Below are 22,694 nucleotides of genomic sequence, written 5' to 3'. Positions count from 1 at the left end.
GGGCCAGCACTTAGCTCAGCGGGGAGGACAGCAGAGGTGAGCCTGCACGGGTGCTGGAGAGCAGAGGGAGGAAGTTTAGCAGCCATGCCCACCTTCGGCCGCTGCTATGGGGTCCCATAGGAGTCCATGCAGCGGTCAATGTATTCCGGCCCAAAAGATAGTTCCAGGACTATCTTTTGGGCCCTATGTAAAAACGCCAGGAGCTATATTGGCCTGGCCAGACGCTTTTAACTCTAAGGAATACGGCCATGTGATCTGATGCATTGGAATCCAATGCATCAGATCACAGCATATATAGGCCGGCCGTGAAAATGGCTGGCTGATATAAGCTCTTGGGAAAGAGCCCTAATGTGGTACAAGTGAGGTTATAAATGTGTGTCAGAGTGGGAGTGGTTGTTGATGATCATCCGTCTTACCATGCTGTTGGAGGACCCACAGTGATGCAGGGAAGCACCTTCAGCTTCCTTGCATTGAAAATGGAGAGAAAGAAGAGGCTCCATATGAGGAGCGGAGGATCTTCCCTTTTCCTTGATCCTTTGGAGAAACCACAGAGGTGCTGAGAGACATTTCTGGTTTTCCCGCATCTAATATGGAGGAGACGGAGAGACAATCTTGCCGCATGGAAAAATGCATGAGAAAACGAGTGAGTCACAAAAATTCCCCAGAGAAAGAAAGAGCAATTCCTCCAAGTAACTCTGTATAAAGAGACCCATTGCACCAGGTACCCGTTCACATCACGGCAGTTAATTTTTCCAGTGTGGCTGTCTACCAGTGGATCACCGCACAGAAGTATGTGATTTCAACACCCACACAGAGAATGTGCAGGGTGCATTTATTCGAAGTCTTTTACTAGGTAATTGTATTTTGCCATAGAGTATGAGGAGAGGATCTTGCTTTCTTGCCTCCTCCAGAGTATATCTTGTGTCCAGATAACGTTATCTGGACACAACCTTTGTGCCCAGGTGACATATAGATAACGTGGTCTATAGGGCCATATTGTTCCTGTGTAATTTTTGCCTCCCAATCTCTGAGTTGCTGTTTGTAACTACTGCCATAACTACTGCCGTGAATGTACCTGTAGGTACCTGTTTAGCAAAGTTATTCAAGTAAAGTTCTACCGGGCCTCAACCGTTCCTGAGGACCCGAGGAATGATACACTTGTCCAGTGTTTATTAATCCGCCGTGTATGAATTCCGGTGTGTGGAATGGTGGCGTCATGAACTGACAACTACAAACCCCCTCATCTTGAGTACTACTGGTCCTATCCTTTGCTGCGGTAACTCTCTTCGGTAACAGAAGTTGGTAAGTGCCACCGTGACAGGTCCATGCACTACACCCTCCCAATTCCAGCCATATGCTTGCGTAGCGAGTCATTTCCCTGCAGTATCCCAAGCAGGGGTGCTACCACTTCTGGCATTACTTATAGGTTGTGACAATGTGACTATCATATGGTGAATTTCATTACGGGAACATATAATGTGACTAAGTAGTGTGGATGGTCCCCACATACTTGTGTGCAATTCCGACAGGGCATGTTCCCAGTGAGATGGCAGATGGTGTCTTGGGGGATCTGATCCCATAATTGGATCCAGGCATCAGTGATGTCTTGGATGATTTATGGTACTGCATGGAGGCATTGGATGTACTAATACAAAATTTCCCAGAGGTTCTCAAATGGATTCAGATCTGGCGAGGGTCAGTCAATAACATTAATGCCTTCATCATTCATGAATCGCCTACACTCTAGCCACATGCATTGTCTTGCACGAGGAGGAACCTAGGGCCCACTCTATCTGCGTAAGGTCTGACAATGGCAACTCTTTCATATCTGTCACACATGCTCAGTGTGAACCTGCTCTCATCAGTAAAAAAAAATAAAAATGGGGTGCTAATGGCAGACCTGCTAATTCTGGTGTTGTTGTGCTGCATGATGCTGGGGTGTGATCAGAAGTCCTACTACAGGATATCGGATGCTCAAGCCATGGAGTCTGTTTTTGTCATTTGGTCAGAAACATGCGGACCAGTAGTTTGCAGGGAGCTGTCATTTTGAAAGGCTCTGGCAATTTTTAAATGTTAGTGTAGAGACTTGCTAGATAGTGAGGACCTTGATGTGGGTTCCAAGCTTGTGTATTTTGACCAAAATCTTAACTGATACCTTATATTTATTGTTGTTTTTGTAGTAAGCAGTCTGGCTTTACATGCTGCGGTAGCCCAGGGTGTGGGTCTAGTGTGGTTCACTTGTGAGATGCAAAACAACCCACAGGGCTGAATTGTATGTGGCATCGTTAATAGGTTGCAAGCCTGCATGGTGCACTACACTTATAAGTGGGACTGGCACCCTTTGTATGCCTTATCCATGTCCAAGTATAATACTAACCAGCCACTTCCCCCCAGTGTTTGGTAGGCATGTGAGTCGGTTGCTCATTAGTATCAGTCACTTGTGCAATTCTCTTCCATATAGCATTCTGCCTGACTGCATTTTGTTGGGAAGTGGCATTTGTATCTACCCTTGTGTATCAGTATATCGGTAAGCATGGTGGTGCTCCTCCTGTTCCTCCTCCAATAATGGAGCAGATGTTGGGTTGATGCCCTTCTACAGCCTTGCCCAGCCCTCTTTGTGCAATGGCCTATCCCCTGATCCATGCTCTTGAGACTGTACTGGGAGACTCAGCAAATCTTCTTGCAAAAGTACGTATGGATGTGCCATCCTCCAGAAGAAGGACTACCTGTGCAACCTAATTGGGTTGGAGATATCACCTTATGTTATCCTTACTTAAAATGACATTAGCAAAACACACAACTAGAGAAGAATCAGCCAGGAAGGATGAGGAGAGAATAATTGTCCGTTGTCACCAAAAACAAAACCATTCCCCTTTTCCGTTCTTGCGGGGGGTCTTACTGTTTCTTCTCCAGTACTGCTGTTGTCGCTTTCATTTCCACCAAAGCAGGTGAAACTAGTTCCCTATCACATATGCTTCCTAACTGGACAGATTGATATCCCTGTAGTTTGATATATAAAATACTATGCTATATACATATAAGAGTGTATATGTGTGTGTATATATATATATTACACATATACACACACACACACACACACACACACACACACACACACACACTCCACTGCACTGTGCACAAATTGTCATCGCGTGTATATATATATATATACAGGGGGTGGACAAAAATATGGAAACAATACGAAAAGCATGCCTTAAGTTAAGTGGGATTATAAATTCTATTTCAATAAGATATGTAGTGACTGATTTTAAGTGGAGGTAATATGACACAGATGCTGTGGGGCAGAAGTGAACATCTGTCCAAGTAACAAGGTTCCATTGGTCAGGGGTTTGAGCTACTCAGCTACTGTTACCAGCTGGCTCCCAGAGCAGGGCAAGAGGTGAAGAAAACACAAATTTGGTGGGGAAGCTCACAGCCAAACAGGCATCAAAAGGGCAGCTCAGTGCTAATGATTAAATCCAATGCAGCTCATACAGTGTACACACACACACACACACACACACACACACACACACACACACACACACACACAGTTATTTTGTGATCTAAAACACTAGCAACACCTCTAGTTAGTGCTGCATTGATGGGTCACTTAGGAGACAAAGCAATACAGCTGAAATCTATAGACAAGCCACGAGCAGCAGCCTGAATAGAAGTGAGTTGGGCCCAAGCTGAATGTTTGCACCAGGTCCCATAAACTTCTAGCTAAGAGCCTTCATATGACCAACATGCCCATACCTTGCTGCATGTTTCCAGTACTATCTAGCATGCATCTGCCATCTTCAGTATTTGGCACATGCACAAAAGAAACTGATTGATGCTATGTTCCCATCCTGAACTTTCTAGTTAGCGTACCCCAAAAACTGTGTACACCCCTATCCATTGCGTGTACACTAGAAACCAAGTGCTGTAGCTTACATCGCGTGTACTTGGAGTGCCTGGTCCACCACATGTGCAGTACATATCCTGTATACAACAGTTGTGCACCTGGTGGAATTCTCCAAGTAAAAATTGCATAGGTATGCATATGCACCTATATATTTATGTATATACATTTTTTTGTCAAGGGACTCTGAAGGACCCTATTGTCTAAGGCTAGATTTGAATCTCTTTCAGTGATATTTGTCATGTCTGCTCTTTTCACATCAGCATTAGGACCCCCTGTCACAGATTATATAAGCCCTATAATGTTTTCTGTCATATTGCTTGACATTTCTCACATTAAAATTGTGCTGCTTATTAAATGTTTTACAGTCAAATATGACAGAATCTGCATCGGGGCTCCTAACAAAACTGGTGACACTAATGTGATAAGAGCCTGTGTTCACACTGTTGTCAGATGCTCTATATGGAGCTTCTACAAGCCATCTTTAAAAATCTGATTGGAAGAATTGTACTGCATACAAGGCTATTCTTCCTGCGCAAAGGATGTAAGTCATGACAGTACCCGATGAACCCCATTATATGACGATGTAGTACTTCTGTTAGGGTGTGCTGCTGGGATCTGTAGTACTAAGGTTCCTAGCCGCACATCTCACATGTGGGGTTAATTGAGCTGGTTGGGTGTGGTATTCTCCAGCAGCCAATCCCCTTTAGTCTGCAGCACATATAAACCCAACTGCTCAAGTAACCCTAACCTCCTGTGAAGCTGTGCTGCTAAGAATCTTAGTACTACAGATCCCAGCAGCACACGCCGACAGTACCTCCCCTTTAAACAACAAAAATTATGCAACTCCTCCAAAAGACACAAACGCAGTACAGGACTTATCTATATGGGCCTAGTACTGCCGAACATGTCACCCAGGATAGGCGTAGCACAGGACTTATCCATTCGGGCCTCGTGCGGACAGACAGTCAGCAGGAGAAGGGAAAAATGCTCAGGTACATACCGCACAGGGGTCTACAGCAAAACACGTCAGCAGGGCACAACACGCCACAGGACGAACGCTGGGACAGGAATACAGACTGCATAACGCAAGACGGGTAACAGACAGAGCTGGAACTCAGAGACAAACAGGGAAACAGACCAAACAAAGCTGTAACATCTGCCTACCAACGGACTAAGGGGACAGGATACAGGTCAGGCGTCCACCCACCAACGGACTGGTAGACATACAGGAACAGGAATCAGGCGCCCACAACCAATAGACGGGTGGCTCAGACAAACAGGGCCCTAAAATCTGCCTACCAATGGACTAAGGGGACAGACTCCACCCAGGGCTCACATGAACACAGATGAAACTCACAGCAAGTTTGTGTCCTCATACCAGGGGAATAGACAGTCAGCCACCAAGCTGACATAGAGAACTGTGTCAGGGATCCACCAACTGACACACAGAGCGAGACATAAGACGTTTGGAGGCTACACCTGTGAGGGGAAGGGGGAAGGGAAAAGGCCCGATGCATGTGCTGCAGACTAGCACTACAGGTGTCCAAACCATCTTTAGGGAAGCAGAGAGACACAACAGACCTACTTGCAAATACAGAGCTGAGTGGGAACAAGACAGATACATCCAAACAGTGCAAAACCAGCCTCAGACTGAGGGGAGCTGGGTTTATATGTGCTGCAAACTAAAGGGGATTGGCTGCTGGAAAATACCACACCCAACCAGCTCAATTAACCCCACCTGTGAGATGTGCTGCTAGGAACCTTAGTACTACAAATCCCAGGAGCACACCCTAACAACTTCATCCTCTGTTGAAAACTATTGTAAGATGGATCCGGCAGAGCATTGCATCTTCTTGTTTTAAATTAGAGGGATTATCTGAGTTTTTGAAATTGATGGCCTATTCTTATGATAGAAAAATCAAAGAAAATGACCATATACTTACCAATGTACTAATACAAGAGGGCAGAAAGAAGCACCACAACCCTCAACATGCAGACAGCCAGACTGCCATATGGAGGAGCAATTGCATAGGTACAAGATACTGATGAGCACCCATTCACACACTATCCTTATATTGAGGGAGGTTGTGAGCCTGCATGGTGCACTACACATACTGTGTAGCCTGACGCCCTGTATATGCTTTATCTATGTGCAAGTATGCTAATAAGTAGCCGCCTCCTCAATATGAGGGCGCATTCAGACGACCGTATAGCAGCCGGGTATTCACGCCGGCCGATATACGGCATCTCTCTCTGCAGGGGGAGGAGGCTGGAAGAGTCGGGAGCAGTGCTCCGAGCTCCCACCACCTCTCTGCCTCCTCTCCACCCCCTGCACTATTTTCAATGAGAGGAGGTGGGACAGGGCGGGGCTAAGTTTCGAGAATTAGCTCTGTCCCCGCCCTGCCTCTCCTCATTGAAAATAGTGCAGGGGGGTGGGTAGGAGGCAGAGAGGGGGCGGGAGCTCAGAGCACTGCTCCCGACTCTTCCAGCCTCCTCCCCCTGTAGAGAGGGACACCGTATATTGGCTGGTCGTGAAAACCCAGCTGATATACGGTCGTCTGAATGCGCCCTAAGGATGGTGTGTGAGTAGTTGTTCATCAGTGCCTTGCACCTGTGCAATTGTTCCTCCATTTGGCAGTTTTTTACACTATTTTTATTTATTTTTTTACATTTTTTTTATGTCCCTGTAGGAGACTTGAACCATATAAGCTATGATCGCTATGATACTGTATTGCAGTACTTCAGTATTGTAAGCAAAAAAGCATTGCAGTATAGGCAGTACGGCATTATTGTATCTTGATGCCACCAGGAATTCCTGGTGGAGCCAAGATTGACAGGGGGGTGATGCCCCCTGTACGTGATTAGCTGCACAGGTTGTGGGCACCAGGTCCTGGAAGGACACTAAAGATTGATAGAAAAGTGACACAGCCACAGCTGCAAGTCGCTTCCCCTAACCTGGCCAGCAGGGAGCCCAAAGGCAACTTTCTCTGCTTTTCTGGCAGAATGTCTTTGGATTGCCAGAATTGAGCGGGGAAACGCCCATCACGGACCACACATGCGGTCGCCGGCACAGAGCTGACAGCCACCTGTTGCCAGGGAGGGCTGAGGCGCCGGCAGGGAGGGAGATGAGAGGCGGCCCCCGGGTGGCACGCATGGCAGACATGCAGAGTGGGACAGAGGTGAGACACTGCACTGTTTGGAGCTCACAGCCGCCGGCCGGGATGGAGGCCTGAGGCGGCGGCCGGGTGGGAGGCATGCCAGAAATGCCGGCCGGGACAGAGGTGAGACGCTGCACTCTGTTGATCCATTTCTGCCGACCCTGGAGGCTTAGTGTGACGGTTACTGTTATTCTTAGGTTTACAGCGGTAACATGGCAGCATTCACAGGTAATAATGTAACCCTAAGAAGAACAGTAACCTTCAGGCTAACCCTCCACGGCAGGCAAAAATGGATCCACTGGCTGCTAGGAACTCCTTGCCTTTACCCTATCGAGAGCTAGGGGTGTGACAGGGGCTTCCTCCTGTCAAACCCCTAGCTTCCAGTGGCGTCAAGGTACAATTATACCAGGCAGGACATCAGTGTCTGGCATCCAGTTGCCATTGCAACCCATTAGCCCTCCGAAATTACATTGTGGAGTGCCAATGACGTTACAGAGGAATTGTGCTTCCTCTGTGAACCCTTTGTACATTGATCGTTGCATATAGCTGATTAACAGAAGAGATTGCTGTTCTCATTGATTCCCCCCATTGCAGCAGGAGGCTGGCTATCAGTCACAGTTAGCTCCCGCTGCTGGATGGTCAGGGCTCACATCTAAGCCCCCCACCATTCACAGGACCTAATTTACGTCCTGTGACGCTAAGGGGTTAAAGGGGTTGTCTCGTGAAATCAAGTGGGGTTCAGCACTTCTGTATGGCCATATTAATGCACTTTGTAATATACATCGTGCATTAATTATGAGCCATACAGAAGTTATTCACTTACCTGCTCCGTTGCTAGCATCCCCGTCGCCATGGATCCCTTTAAATTCGCTGTCTTCTGGCGTTTTTAGACGCGCTTGCGCAGTCTGGTCTTCTTCCTGGTGAATGGGGCCGCTCGTGCCGGAGAGCTGGTCCTCGTAGCTCCGCCCCGTCACGTGTGCCGATTCCAGCCAATCAGGAGGCTGGAATCGGCAATGTACCGCACAGAGCCCACGGTGCACCATGGGAGAAGACCCGCGGTGCATCGTGGGTGAAGATCCCGGCGGCCATCTTGGTAAAGGAAGAAAGAAGTCGCCGCAGCGCGGGGATTCGGGTAAGTAATAAACTTTTTTTTTTTTTAACCCATCCCTTGGGTTTGTCTCGCGCCGAACGGGGGGCCTATTGAATAAAAAAAAAAAAAACGTTTCGGCATGAGACAACCCCTTTAATGTGTCTTGCGGCCCCACTCTGTGTGTTTGTATGGTCTACCACTCCATGGCTGAGCTGTTGTTACATCTGGATACTTGCAGTTTAGAATAATAGCAATAAGGGTGAAGTCACACGAACGTATATCAGCTCGGTTTTCACGCCGAGCCGATATACGTCGTCCTCGTGTGCAGCGGGGGGGGGGGGGGGAGGATGGAAGAGCCAAGTGCAGGAACTGAGCTCCCGCCCCCCTCTCTGCCTCCTCTCCGCCCCTCTGCACTATTTGCAATGGGGAGAGGTGGGGCGGGGCTAATTCTCGGAACTTAGCCCCGCACCGCCTCTTCCCATTACAAATAGTGCAGAGGGGCGGAGAGGAGGTGGAGAGGGGGTCGGGAGCTCAGTTCCTGCTCCTGGCTCTTCCATCCTCCCCCCCTGCACACGAGGACAACGTATATCGGCTCGGCGTAAAAACCGAGCTGATATACGTTCGTGTGACTTCACCCTAAGGCAGATTTACCAGATAGTACATTTCAGAATCTGGCTTATGTCACTGAGCTCTTCAGTAAGACCCTTACTAGTATCTGTATTTGTCTACGGAGATTCCATGGTTATGTGCTTGATATTATGTAACAAGTTACAGACGAGGAGGCTGAAACTACTTAACTGAGTAATCATTAGTCCTGTCCATATACCTTTGTCCATATAGCTGATCTATCTATCTGTAGTTTTAGACAAAGAAAAAAACGAATATATAGTAGGTAGGGTAATTTAAATGTTCAGATAATTCATTTCTGCAAGTCTCTACTGGAGAGACTATCTCATTTTAATTCATTGCAATGTTTTCTCCTGAGCTGCCCTTGAAGAAATGCGCTTTCTTATAAGTAAATCACTTTAATCAGTCTTCCACTGTCATTAGATACTGTTACAGATGCAGAATAAGAATTGACATTGCTCGCTTTGGTTATTAGGTGTTTTATGTCAAAGGCATACTTTGCTCAATCTCTGACATCACAGTAACTCTCTGTGTACTTTTGCTTGTGATAGACTATGCATTAGGACAAAATGTTCCTACATTAATCAAACAAGAAAAACACAATCTATCAGTAAAATATAATAAGTGATAGCCAGTGTAAAAATAGTTGTCATCCCATATATGTACATTAAATAGTATTCTAGAAGCACTGTGGACAGCTTGGCTTATATATTTGCAGGTGGTGGACAAAAATATGGAAACACCGTACGAATTGCGTAAGATTTTAATCATTAGCACTGAGCTGCCCTTTTGACCCCTGCTTGGCTGTGTTTACTTCACCTCTTGCCCTACTCTGGGTAGTTTTGGGAGCCAGCTGGTAACAGCAGCTGAGTGGCTCAAACCCCTGACCAATGGAACCATGTTGTTCAGACATATGCTCACTTCTGCCCAGCAGCATCGGCTTCATATTACCTCCACTTAAAATCGGTCTCCACATGTCTTATTGAAATATGATTTATAATCCCATGTAACTTAAGGAATGCATTTTGTATGGTGTTTCCATATTTTTGTCCACCCCCAGCACTTCTATAGCAATAGCAGATGACCCAAGAAGTAATGTTGTCTCCTGGTTACTTCATATTTTTTATTGAATTTTATGACTGGAGACGTTCATAGTTGTTGGATATATGAAAGGTAGTATGGAATGTAGACAGTTCAAGTCTTTTAGGCAAAACACGTGTCCTCCTTCTGTCATCTACATAAAGGTATAAATCCAAAAACAAACCAAACAAAAATTAAGTGACGACTAGAGGTGAGAATTAAGTAAATACAATCACCTAACTCTACGGAAATGTATTGTACTCCTGAATCTTTTTTGTGCAGTAAAGACCCTTTTACACGGAACAAATATTGTTCAAAAAATCATTCAAACCAGCAAAAATGAACAATAATTGTTGAATGTACACACAGCCAACAATTGAATGATGGACAATAGATTGTTTGCTTGTTGCCCATTTTATGCAGGCATAAAAATCATCATTGTCTCGTTCACTAATCGTTTGGTTTAAATACCTCTTATAAGGTCAGCTGTCTCACAGGTAAGGCTTCTTTAAAGGGGTAGCACCACAATTACAAGTTATCTTCTATCCATAGGGTCTCCACTGAGACCTCCACTGATCTCAAGAACAGGACTCCCGTGTCCCTTCCTGTCTGTCATTGTGGGGGTCACCTCTCCCTCCGCAGTAACGTCACTGTAAATAGAGCGCTGACCAAGCATGCCATTAGTTTCAATAGGGCTGACAGAAATAGCCAAGTGGGTTTCCCTCAGTCCCATTGAAAGTTTCTTGTGCAATCAGCACTCCATTCAGTCTCCTCATTGTGGGGAAGGGGGGGGGGGGCTTGAGTAACCCCTCAGTAAGAGGATGGGGTGCACAGGACCTCCGTTCGTGAAATCAGCGGGGGTCTCAGTGGTGATACCTTAACTGCTTGGCAAGTTATCCCCTATCCTGTAGATGGGGATAACTTGTAATTGTGATAGAAGCCTTTAAGTCCTGGGCATCAGTCGCTATCAGTAGAGAAAGCAAAGCGTAACCATACAGCACTAGCTGCAGTCGAAATATAACCTTAATTAGTTGTCATTTTTTTATGATATCATATCAAAATGGATTGTCTTCAGTTTCCATAGTGACATCAGTGAGGCAGGACTTCGTTATTTTCCATTCACAGGTTGCCCTTTCTTCCATCTTATGCTTCTCATGAATCAGGTGGAACAATATACCCATTTTATGGGATAGAGTCCTAAAATGTGTTTTCTGAAAGTAAAGGTGTTGAAAATGGTGGAAGGATTCACATAATTTGTGAATGCAGAGAAACAGCGTATATCGGCTCCCCATTTTCATGGTCGGCCTTTATAGCACCAGGCGCTTTTACGTCAGGCCCAAAAGATAGTCTTGGAACTATCTTTCGGCCCAGAATACGTCAGCCACTGCATTGACTCCTATGGGAGCCAATGATCATAAAACAGCGGCCGATATATGCTCGTGTGAAAGAGCCCTCAGGCATATGTATTTGCTTATACGTGTAAAATGGTCGGTACAAGAGACATTGACAAGATAGATTAGGAACAATATGTAAACAACAAAAAAATCAAAACAGGAATAACATCATCTCTATTAATACTTAAAAAAAACAACTAAAGCAAATAATAAACATATTTTAAAAAGTGAAAAAAAATTAAATGCAAGGGGAGTTCCTTAAAGTTTTCCCTTGTCCCACTTCTATTTATCGTAGGATGTTGAAACCACACATGTGTAATGATATAAGTTTCTATAGGTTACTTGCCAATTTGCAACTCTGAACTGATAACAGCATTGCTTTTAGAGGTGCTGAATTGGTGCAAGGTCTGATAATGGACCCAGTGGAATACAGAGCAGTCATCAAGCTTCTTTACTTGAAAGGCCGCACACCAAGGGAGACGTGTGATGAGATGAAAGAGGTTTATCGTGAGGATTCCCCATCATATGATGTAGTTAAGAGCTGGCATTGTCAATTCAAATTAGATCGGACTTTGGTGTAAACTGCTCCAATTCCAGGGCGACCCTCTCTGTTATGGATGAACACACCACCCAGCAAGTGGAGGCTGCTATTTTGGAAAATTGTTGCGTTACTATTCACCACCTAGCCCAAAATATCAAGATTAGCGTGGGGTCTGTGGAAAAAATCATCCAAGGCCATCTTCATATGTATACGGTATCCGCTCGCTGGGTTCCCCGGCTACTAGAACTTTTCCAGAAGCAGGAACGAGTCGAATACTCCTAGGCTCTTTTGGTGATGTGCCATGTAAACCAGGAGGACTATTTCAATAGACTGATCACACAGGATAAAAACTGGGTCCATCACTATGATCCGGAGACTAAAGTTGAGTCGATGCAATGAAAGCATCTGGACTCACTGTTTTGGAAGGAGGCACATGCCCAACCTTCTGCAGGCAAAGTCATGCTCACTGTCTTTTGGGACCAGTATGGAGTAGTCTTGATGGATTTCCTAGCAAAGGGTACCATGATTACTGGGACATACTATGCTTTACTGCTGTGGAAATTGTGGGAGGCCATCAAAACCAAGAGACGTGGCATTCTCACCAAAGGTGTCCACCTTCTGCAAGACGATGCCCCAGTTCACAACTCACATGTTGCCCAGATGGAAGCACACTGCTGAAGGCTATAAAATTCTACCGCATCTCCCTAATTCACCCAACCCCGTACCATCAGACTTCCACCTCTTTCCAACAATAAAGTCATTTTTTGAAGGGCAAGCATTTATTCAGATGATGAGACTCTGATTTCCAAAGTCACAGCATGGCTTTTGGAGCAACCTGTCGACTTTTACCTGCGAGGTGTTTACAGTTGCATAAAAAGATGGGACAAGTGTGTGTCTCTAGGTGGTACCGATGTAGAGAAGGACTAATAACTGTGCCAAGTTTTGTTGCTCTCAGTCCACAGGAAGTGGGTCTGTGGAAATTTTTAATGAATGCCCCTTGTAAAGGAGTAAAATGTACTGATAGAGATTTAGACCAATAAAAGTGAACCACAGCATTTCCGACGTCACTGTGAATGTCATAACAAGTGAAAAAAGTGAGGCAGGAAGGGGAATGAATATGGAGAGAGTTGCACCTAGGTTATGTGTAGACTACTGACAAAAACATGTGAGGGAGCAGAGCATAGTTATTGTTCAGGTAACTACTGTCTGGGGAGCAAGAACTGTTAGTCCAGTTACGGGTGGGGAAGAGGAACATAAACCACAAAATGTTAGTCTTCAATGCATGTAAACCCTCATCCAGGAGAGGGAAACTGGCTGTGATTATTGGATAGCACCCCATGGGTTGCTCTTCTTTCAGTTATATGATTAGGAACATGCTGCCAACCAGAAGTTTCTGCTACAAAATACTCAGCAGGTAGAAAAGAATTCTCTTTAAAAACATGTAAATAAAGATGCTAAAAGTCAGGTTCTATAGCTTTTCTAAAGCTGATTTAGCTATTCCTTCCTACTTAATTCCATTTGCTGTCAATACAAAATTGACTGAAATGAAACATCCCAGCCTGCACCACTTTTCATCTCAAGTTAAGCAATAAATGGCTTAGTTGTCACTTGACATAATACTATTTTGTAAACTGAGGTCAGCTAATAAAGCTAATGGCTGCCACCTGGAAGATCCTTTTGGCTTTTTTCTTTATTAAATCTGTATTCAAAGGTTAAAAAAAGGAAAAATGGAAGTTGTGCCATACAGAGTGAAATGAACAGAATTTGCCCTCTTGCCTGCACTAATACTAATATTTCATCCAAATTGCACCAGTCTACAGAGTAGCTTCTTTGTGGCGCAAAAAAAGAGAGAAGACAAAAATTTAGAATACATTTCAAGATAATTTAACTCGTTATATACAGATTTGTGGGTGATATTACAGTAAAGACCAAGACAATAAACTGTCGTTAAAAGGAACCTGTCACATTGAACATGCAGTCTGCACTTTAGACAGCCTGTTGTAAAGCAGGATTTGCTGAGTACCGTATATACCAGCGTATAAGGCGACGGGGCGTATAAGACGACCCCCCAACTGTCACCTTATACGCCGGTATACAGTGGAGAAAAAAAAAATAATTCATTACTCACCTCCCCCGGCGTTCTGTCGCGCTCCGGCAGGATGTCGCTCGCTCCTCGTCCCCGGCGCAGCATAGCTTTCTGAATGCGGGGCTTGAAATCCCCGCTTCCAGAAAGCTAATACACACGCCGGCAGCCATGACATCATTGAATGGCTGTGATTGGCTAAAGCACACGTGGCTTCAGCCAATCACACTATTCAATGACATCATTGAATGGGTGTGATTGCTAACACGTGCGCCTTCAGCCAATCACAGCCATTCAATGATGTCATTGAATAGTGTGATTGGCTGAAGCCACGTGTGCTTTAGCCAATCACAGCCATTCAATGATGTCATGGCTGCCGGCGTGTGTATTAGCTTTCTGGAAGCGGGGATTTCAAGCCCCGCATTCAGAAAGCTATGCTGCGCTGGGGACGAGGAGCGAGCGACATCCTGCCGGAGTGCGACAGAACGCCGTGGGAGGTGAGTAATAAATTTTTTTTTTTTTACACTTTTTTTTTTTTGTATTACCGGCGCATAAGACGACCCCCGACTGCAGAGCAGATTTTTCGGGGTTCAAAAGTCGTCTTATACGCCGGTATATACGGTATATTGATATATAGTTTGTGGGAAACGATTCAGTGTAACCTGTAATCTATCCATTAAACGTCCTACTCATTCCAGGTTTATAAATGATCACTGAGTAGGATTTGTAACAATTGTTTATCATTTAGGAATATACTAATGCGTCGCTGAGCAGAGAAGAAAGACTTAATAAAACTTAACCTTTATTAACCCCTTGAGTGGCGGGTTTCCTACCACTCTGTCGTGCCCACCAGGGCAGGTTTTTTAAAATGGTCTAATCATTGAATTTCAACTAATTTTGCAGTTGCGTCTCAAGAGCCATAACTTTTTCATTTTTCCATTGACATGGCCATATAAGGGCTTGTTTTTTGCGGGACAAGTTGTGATTTTTTTAAACAGGGGGGAGGAAAAAAAGAAATGGGGGGGGGAAAAGAAAAAAAAGGGCCATGTCATTAAGGGGTTAAATAATGTATTAACTTCCTTCTCTGGGTCATTATGACGCATGGATACCACATGTGTGATTGTATTTTTGATTTTTTACAAAGTAAAGGGAGACAAGTGTTTTTTATAATTTTTTAAATAATTTTTTAACTTTTTTTTTTTTATATTTATTTATTTTTTTGTCCCCTTAGGGGACTTCCACAGGCACCCCCTGATCACATTCCGGGGGTCCGATGGTGACAGCCCTTTACATGCTGCAGTCACATAGACTGCAGCATGTAAAGGGTTAACACAGCAGAGATCGGAGGTTTTCTCTGATCTCTGCTGTAAGAGCTGGTACCTAGCTGTCCTCTCACAGCCAAGCACCAAGCTCTCCCTGCCACAGAGACCATCGGCTTGCTTCTGACAAGCCGATGGTCTCTATGGCAACCTGTAAACAAAGCAGGAGATTGCCGGCATATCGGCAATATCTTCTGCTGGTTTTTCAAAGCCCTTGCTTTGTTCTCTGTGGGTCTGTGCAGGCAGAGCACACTGTCACAGCTTGTGGCATTGTGCTCTGTAGCTCCCATAGTGATACATAGCCCGGAAATCTTCCGGGCTATGTCGCTATGAGCAGTGGAGCTCGTCCCGGAAAATTTCCGGGCGTGCCACTCAAGGGGTTAAACTACTTAAATCCCATAAACTGCAAAAACTCAGTGTCATCATTTTTAGCTGTGCTGGATGCCTATAGAGTGCTGTGTGTTTGTTACTGCATTACAGAGAATCACTGTAAGGCAACGCGGGACCTAAATAGACACTCAGGTCACTGGGGTAGCCTTAAAACGTTGTTACTGCATTACAGCCCATTTGTGAATCTTCAATAAAAGACCTTATGCATTTCAATATATCAATATAAATATCTCGTCAGGGGTTATGTAGAATGTATGTGCATATATGTAGGAACAATTGTCACTGGTGAGTGCCCTAATTTTAGAGTAGCACCGTTAGGTAGAACTAGCCGCTCATCAGCTAGATAAAGAATCAATCAGTAGATTGCTGCCTCTCTCAGCATACACACAAGGGATAGTCACTCTCAATATACTGTATACCCTGGTTTCAGTATATTTTTTTCAGAGCAGGGTAATAAGCCAGTCGACTACTAATTACTAGTCTGCATGGACTCTATATTTGCAGCTCAAAATACTATGGCTATATTGACAGCCATGAAGTGCCGCGTCAAAGACTAAGCTCAAAAGAATAAGGCTCCACCCCTCTACATCCTGCCCATCATCCAATCATCACTCATAATGACTCAATACTCCCTGATTGGTCAGCGGCACCATGCTACCTCTATCATACTCTATATGATATTCTATGTATTCCCCACCATCAAGAAAATATTGAATAAAAAGAGATTAGAAAGTCATAGTGTATATACTGTGAGGGAAATTATCTCTTGTATGATTTAGTTTTGTATTTCAGTCCAATTTTGGCTATGTCAGTAAAGGCCCTTTTAGACCCAACGATTTTCACTCAAAACTCTCAAAGCCATCTTTTGAGCGATAATCATTGTGTCTTACTAAACTGACATTGTACAGTTTTCGTTAAGCCGTCACTGATCACTGATCTTTCATTAATCAGGAATTCACAGCGGGATACAGCTGATACTATTATTTCAACTGTATCCCACTCCCTAAAGACAGGCAGGGTATGAAGAACACAGCTGTCCAGCTGTGTTCTTCATCCCCCGCTCGGAGCGCCGGGCTGTATAACAGCCAGGCGCTCCAAGTGGGGAACAGCTGGATGCAGAAGACATCCGGCCCCACTTGTTTTTTGCATCCCCTGCTCGGGGCGCAAGGTGATCGCTCAACGTTTGAAAAATCATCTTGCGCTGTAAAAAAAAAAATCACACAACGATTATCGCTCAAAAGATTTTTTGAGCAATAATCGTTGTGTCTAAACCAGGCTTAAGTAGAATAATCTGCAGAGCAGGATGTTTTGCTGGGTAAATTCCTTATAGTATGTTAATGATGTTTATGACCTGAGAAAGACAGTGTATCTCCAAAAGACAAGAAAAAACAAGATATCAGATTTCTATCTACACAATGTAGATAGAAGAGATGAGTCAACAGAACATTGAACACCTCAAAAGGAAAACCAGTTTGGACCAAATGAAAGCGCTGCAAAATAAGTTGGACTATAGAAATATAGATTATTATTATTAAATTAAATTACTAAAATCCTGCATTTTTCACACTGACCATAGAGTCTAATAATAGACTGATTCTTCCTCTTTTGTTCAGAAAGCTTTTCGGCAATCATCTCGCTAACATCACAGGCAGAATTACACTGGAAGGTAACACCTATATGTAGATCACCAAGGGTCCACTATTCACAAGAGGTGTAAGCTTTGACAATCTACTCCCTCTTCCTACAAAATGTCTCCAACAGTCTCCCATGCAAAGTCAATGCGTCAGCTCCTGTCCATTGTGTGAATGGCCCATGAAGCTGCTGTAAAATATGGGTTTAAATGCTGGTAAATGCAGCTCAGGCAAGATGGCTGCCTCCATAGTCATGTACTGACAACAGAATCAAAAATTCTACAATCAGAAAATAATTAACAGATTAGGTAAATAAACAGATGAGATAAAAAGAAATATTATTGTCTATCTGGTTTTAATGAATAAAAAAAATGCTTGGCGATAAAGTCCCTTTAATTCATTGTTCTACCTTTGGTTTGTGTCTATGTTCTACCTATCATCTACCCAGTTTCCCGGAAAATAAATGTCTTATATTAATTTTTGCTCCCCAAGATGTGCTAGGTCTTATTTTCAGGGGATGTCTTATTTTTTCCATGAAGAAGAATTCACATTTATTGTTGAACAAAAAAAATGAACATTTATTATATACTGTACAATACTTGTCATCACAAACTAGCATAACCAGACAAACTGTGAATACTATCAAGCATTTCTTGTTACTATTATTACTTCCATGTACACACTGTCTGGAGACTTTAACGATCACCCCCTAAAGAATCAAAGTGACACACTGGTTGCCTGACTCACACAGGGCCACAAAAAAGAAGAGCTGTAAAGTTCCTGGCTCCCACACACTGTCTGGAGACTGTAACGATCACCCACAGCAGTTCCTTGACCACTTGTACAGCAGGGATGGTATTGCAGCTTCGAGCCACCAGGAGGAGCGCATCACAGCAGACTCACACAGCAGGGACAAAGCTAGGTCTTGATTTTGGGGGAGGCCTTATAATTAGCACTTCAGCAAAAACTTTACAAGGTCTTATTTTCAGGGGGTGTCTTATTTTGGGGGAAACACGGTATATTGTCTCATACAGTTAAATTAGAGAATTTCAATTTACCCATTTTTTGTTACATGCAGCAAATGTGTATTCAAAAGTAGTTTACACAGTTCCTTCAAATATGTGCAGCATGGAAGCCATGTTTGATCTTTAAATTTTAAACTTACTTTTTAGCAAAAGAAGCAGTTACCCCCTCTTGGCCATGCTAGTTTCTTAGACTAATATCACATTTGTAAAAATTAATTCAATAGTTCCTGCATGTCATATCCAGTTATTTCTAAATGATTAAAATACTTATCAAATTGTTGAGCCTCGTGGGGCGCAGAGTGTAAGCTCTCACCTACAACCTTAAGGTTGCAAGTTCGATCCCTACGTGATTCAGGTAGCCGGCTCAAGGTTAACTCAGCCTTCCATCCTTCCGAGTTCGGTAAAATGAGAACCTAGCTTTGGCGCTATACAAATACCAAGATTTATTTTTATTTTTTTCTGAGTGCTTAGTTCCTATTGTTAAATCAGTTGAGTTGTGATATCATCAAAAGAGGAATTAATGGGGCGTGGCCTGGCTATGGAGGAGTGAGGACACGTTTCTCCTCGGCTCCTGCTTCATCCCCAGAGAAAAATGGTTTATTTGGCTAAAAACCTGTTAAAATGGGTAACAGGAGGAAGAAAACATTAAGGAGCGGCACCTACTCACCAGAGGATCCGTCTCCAAGGGGTATCCGGCGGTTCTTCTCCGGTCAGCAGCGGCGTGAGGAAGAGGAGGCCCAGTCAGACATGGTGGCTGCGGCGAATTCCCACTCACCATGAGCTGTAGCGCAGCGGAAGGATTCTTCACCGCACACACAGACCAGAGAGACGGCAGGAGACGGAGAGACCCGGGGACCTTCCCCTGTGCGGATCGGCTCCTCCACATCAGCGCTTCCAACGAGAAGGGGCATAGCTGCAGGGACGCCGGTGGAGGCTTCACCCGGCAGTAACATGGCGACGGAGGAACCTTCGATAGCTCAGGATGGCACAGAGAGGAGGCAGAGGCAGCGGGAGCCCTTTTTAACACGTCCAGAGAGGTACCTGGCGGAGGGGAGTGGTGAGCAGCGGCGCCATCACCCCACACCATCTACGATGGCGGCCGCAGCAGGGCACACGTGGGCAGAGGCTCAAGAGAACAGAACACAGGGAGACAGGAGCCAGAGCAGAGGGAGTGCTGGGGCAGTGAGTGGGTACACCAGCTTAACCATGGACACCCCTAATAAAGACTCTCTAGCCCCAACAGCACAGCGGGAAAAGCTTACCAGCACACCTCAATGAGACCCAGGTTCTCCAGGACACATGGATCCTGCTCCCTCCAACAACACTCAGAGAGCTCCTCCTGGCAGTACCATAAATGCCCCTCCTGGCAGTAACATAAATGCCCCCCCTGGCAGTAACATGAATGCTCCTTCTGGCAGCACCAGGACCGTTCCTCCTGGCAGCACTATGATTGTTCATTCTAGCAGTAACGTGATGGCTTCTCTGGGCGGTAATGAGATTACGCCTCCTGGCGGTAGCACGAGGGGTCCTCCTGGCAGTAACGCGAATGCTCCTCCTGGCAGTAACGCGAATGCTCCTCCTGGCAGTAACCTGCATGGCACTAATCTGGAGCCTACTGATACACAACAGCTGACCTTCTCCACCAGCGTTGGGGCTGCCGTCCCTCCTCCCTTTACCAACATAGACGTTGCACACGTTGTAGCTGCCAATCCATCTCACAAAGAGTCTGCAGGTGCCTAAGCGCTCGCAGACATTGGAGCCTTCAGTGTGCATATTCTGGCGATCCCGACGAAAGCAGACATGGAAGAGTACATTACAAGATTTGAAAATGCTTACAAACTGGCAGCAGTGCAACAGGTGGACACGAGAGTTGCCACAGTAGAGACATCCATGACAGACCTGGCGACTAAAGTAAACGCTCAAGAAGCTTTATTTCAGACTCATGCCCTCCAAATACAATATCTGACGGAATCGCTGGACGACGTGGTGAACAGAGGGAGTAGAAACAACATCAGAGTCCGGGGCATACTAGAAGAAATAGAGCCACAACACCTGGAGGATGCTCTGCACCGCCTCTTTAACCGCATCTTTAAAGTCCCATCGGACACCCCGCTGGAGCTGGATCATGCCCACAGGTCGCTATGCCCTAGAGCAACAGACCCAAATCGGCCACGGGACATTATCTGCCGGGTCCACAAATATAGGGTGAAGGAAGCTATAATGAAGAGGGCATGGGAGGCCAGCCCCATACAATTCCAAGGCAGGCACGTACAGCTGCTCCCAGACCTATCACGACTAACTCTGATGAAGAGGAGATCCCTCTGCCCTCTGCTGGATATCCTGCGTCAGCACAACATAGCCTACACCTGGGGGTTCCCATTCTGCCTGCAAGTCAGACATTGGGGACGGCTAATAGTACTGCGGAACCCAGGAGATCTCGCCAACTTCAGCGCAGCTCTGGATATACCCACACCAATGATTCAAGACTGGCCACACCTCCTAACCCCGCCGCCTGGGGGAGAAGCCCCATAACCGCAAAGAGAGGATAGGGGAAGGAGAGGGGATGGAACAGGCCGATTTCGTAGATCCCGTAGCCCTCTTGCTTGATGAAAGACACTTCTTAATCTACAAGTCCTAAAACATCGAAGAGATGGAAGAACAGAAAAAGAACTCACGACCTCACCTGAGTCTGCGCACCTTTCACCGTTAAGCAAGCAGCATCCACAACAAGAGAAAAGTTCCAGATTACCCCTCTATCATGTCAGTCCGTCTTCCTCCCAGTCCCCCTCCACCCTCCACCCCCCGCCCTTCCTCCCTTGTTTCTCTTGCTCCTTCTCTTCCCAACCATATAGACTTTTCAACAACAAGGAGCGGCAGCCCGCGATGCTCCACACATTGCGGAGGAGATGGGGAGAGTCTCCAAGCCTCGGCATCCAGCAGCAGGGGGAAGAGAGAGACTATGCATCGCCGTACCAGAAGTCGGCGAGGGTAATGTCCAGATGGACAATTTACACAATGCACACACACAGTTAGTGTTAGGCTTAGCAGCGTTTGGAACAAGTTGGTGCAACACAGGACATAGGGGTCTGTGGGATCGAGTTCTTAACCCGTTATATTAGTTAAGAGTTCATGGTTATAATGTTATCCTTGCCTATTAAAACTACCTAGCTAGTTAATATGATAGCACCTGATACAGACAGTTTTCAGTAACACAACATTTCTACATTTCTACTGTTCCCAGCGTCCATTAGAGACCGGACGCTTGTTAAATACTGAGCTGCCCCATACCCTCTCTTTAGGGTATCCGTTTTTACCTGTCTTCTCTGTTTCTACATTTTCTATCTATCTATATACTATTTAGTGTGTATATATATATATATATATATATATATATATATATATATAGATTTTTTTTAAATTTACTCTGAAGGCATTACTCGCTCTCTCTATTCAGGAGCAAATCGTCGTCTAGTGTCTGTCTCATTAGTTGTTTTTGTTTTTTTTCCCCTTCCTCTTCTTAATAATATGGCACCACTCAAATTCAGTTCACTAAATATTCAGGGACTTAATGTTCCCCAGAAAAGATCGCAAGTTTTATATCAACTACACAAGCAGAGGGATCAAGTGGCCTTATTTTAAGAGACACACTTCAAAGTATGGCACGTCCCTGCCATACGGGATAGGTACTACTCGCATTGGTTCCACAGCGCCAACCCCGACAGCCGGGTGGGTAGGGTCTCTATCGCGATACATAGCTCATTAACTCACCATCTCCTAGAAACAAAAATAGACCCTCAGGGACGATACGTCCTCATTAAGGTGAAAATAGGAAATACTAAAATCACAATCGCAAACTGGTATGCACGAAACCAACGACAGGCTGTAGATAACCAAGCCTTTCTGAATGTGGTGGCTAGGTTTGTGGAGGGGGTTGTTGTGGCCGGAGGGGACTACAATATGACCTTAAACCCAGATATAGATTCCACGGCGGGCAGGGGCAATGTTCCCCTTGGGCAGCGGCGGACCTTTAAAAACTCAATCCATGCACTCCAACTGGTGGATATATGGCTTATCCTACATCCACAGGATAAGGATTACACCTTCTTTTCACACCCACATAATTCCTATAGTCGCATAGACTACTTCCTTCTGGGACACCATGCCCTGTCATGGCAGCTTACGGCCACAATAGGGGATATGGTGCGGTCGGACCACGCTCCTATATTTCTGACTCTGACTCTACCAGATCAAACAGATCGCCAGTAGATGTGGAGGTTGAATGACAACCTCCTGAAAGATAGAGTATGTGAAGCGGAAATTAAAGAACAGATAGAGACTTTTCTTGCGACACATGCCACAGACACCACTTCGGCCCTATTCAATGGGAGGCACTGAAGTGCATCCTGAGGGGCACGCTAATCAAACATGGCTCCCGGCTCAAAAAAG

The sequence above is a fragment of the Eleutherodactylus coqui genome, chromosome 3, assembly GCF_035609145.1.
Source record: "Eleutherodactylus coqui strain aEleCoq1 chromosome 3, aEleCoq1.hap1, whole genome shotgun sequence".
Classification (NCBI taxonomy): domain Eukaryota; kingdom Metazoa; phylum Chordata; class Amphibia; order Anura; family Eleutherodactylidae; genus Eleutherodactylus; species Eleutherodactylus coqui.
This window is presented reverse-complemented; position numbering follows the sequence as displayed.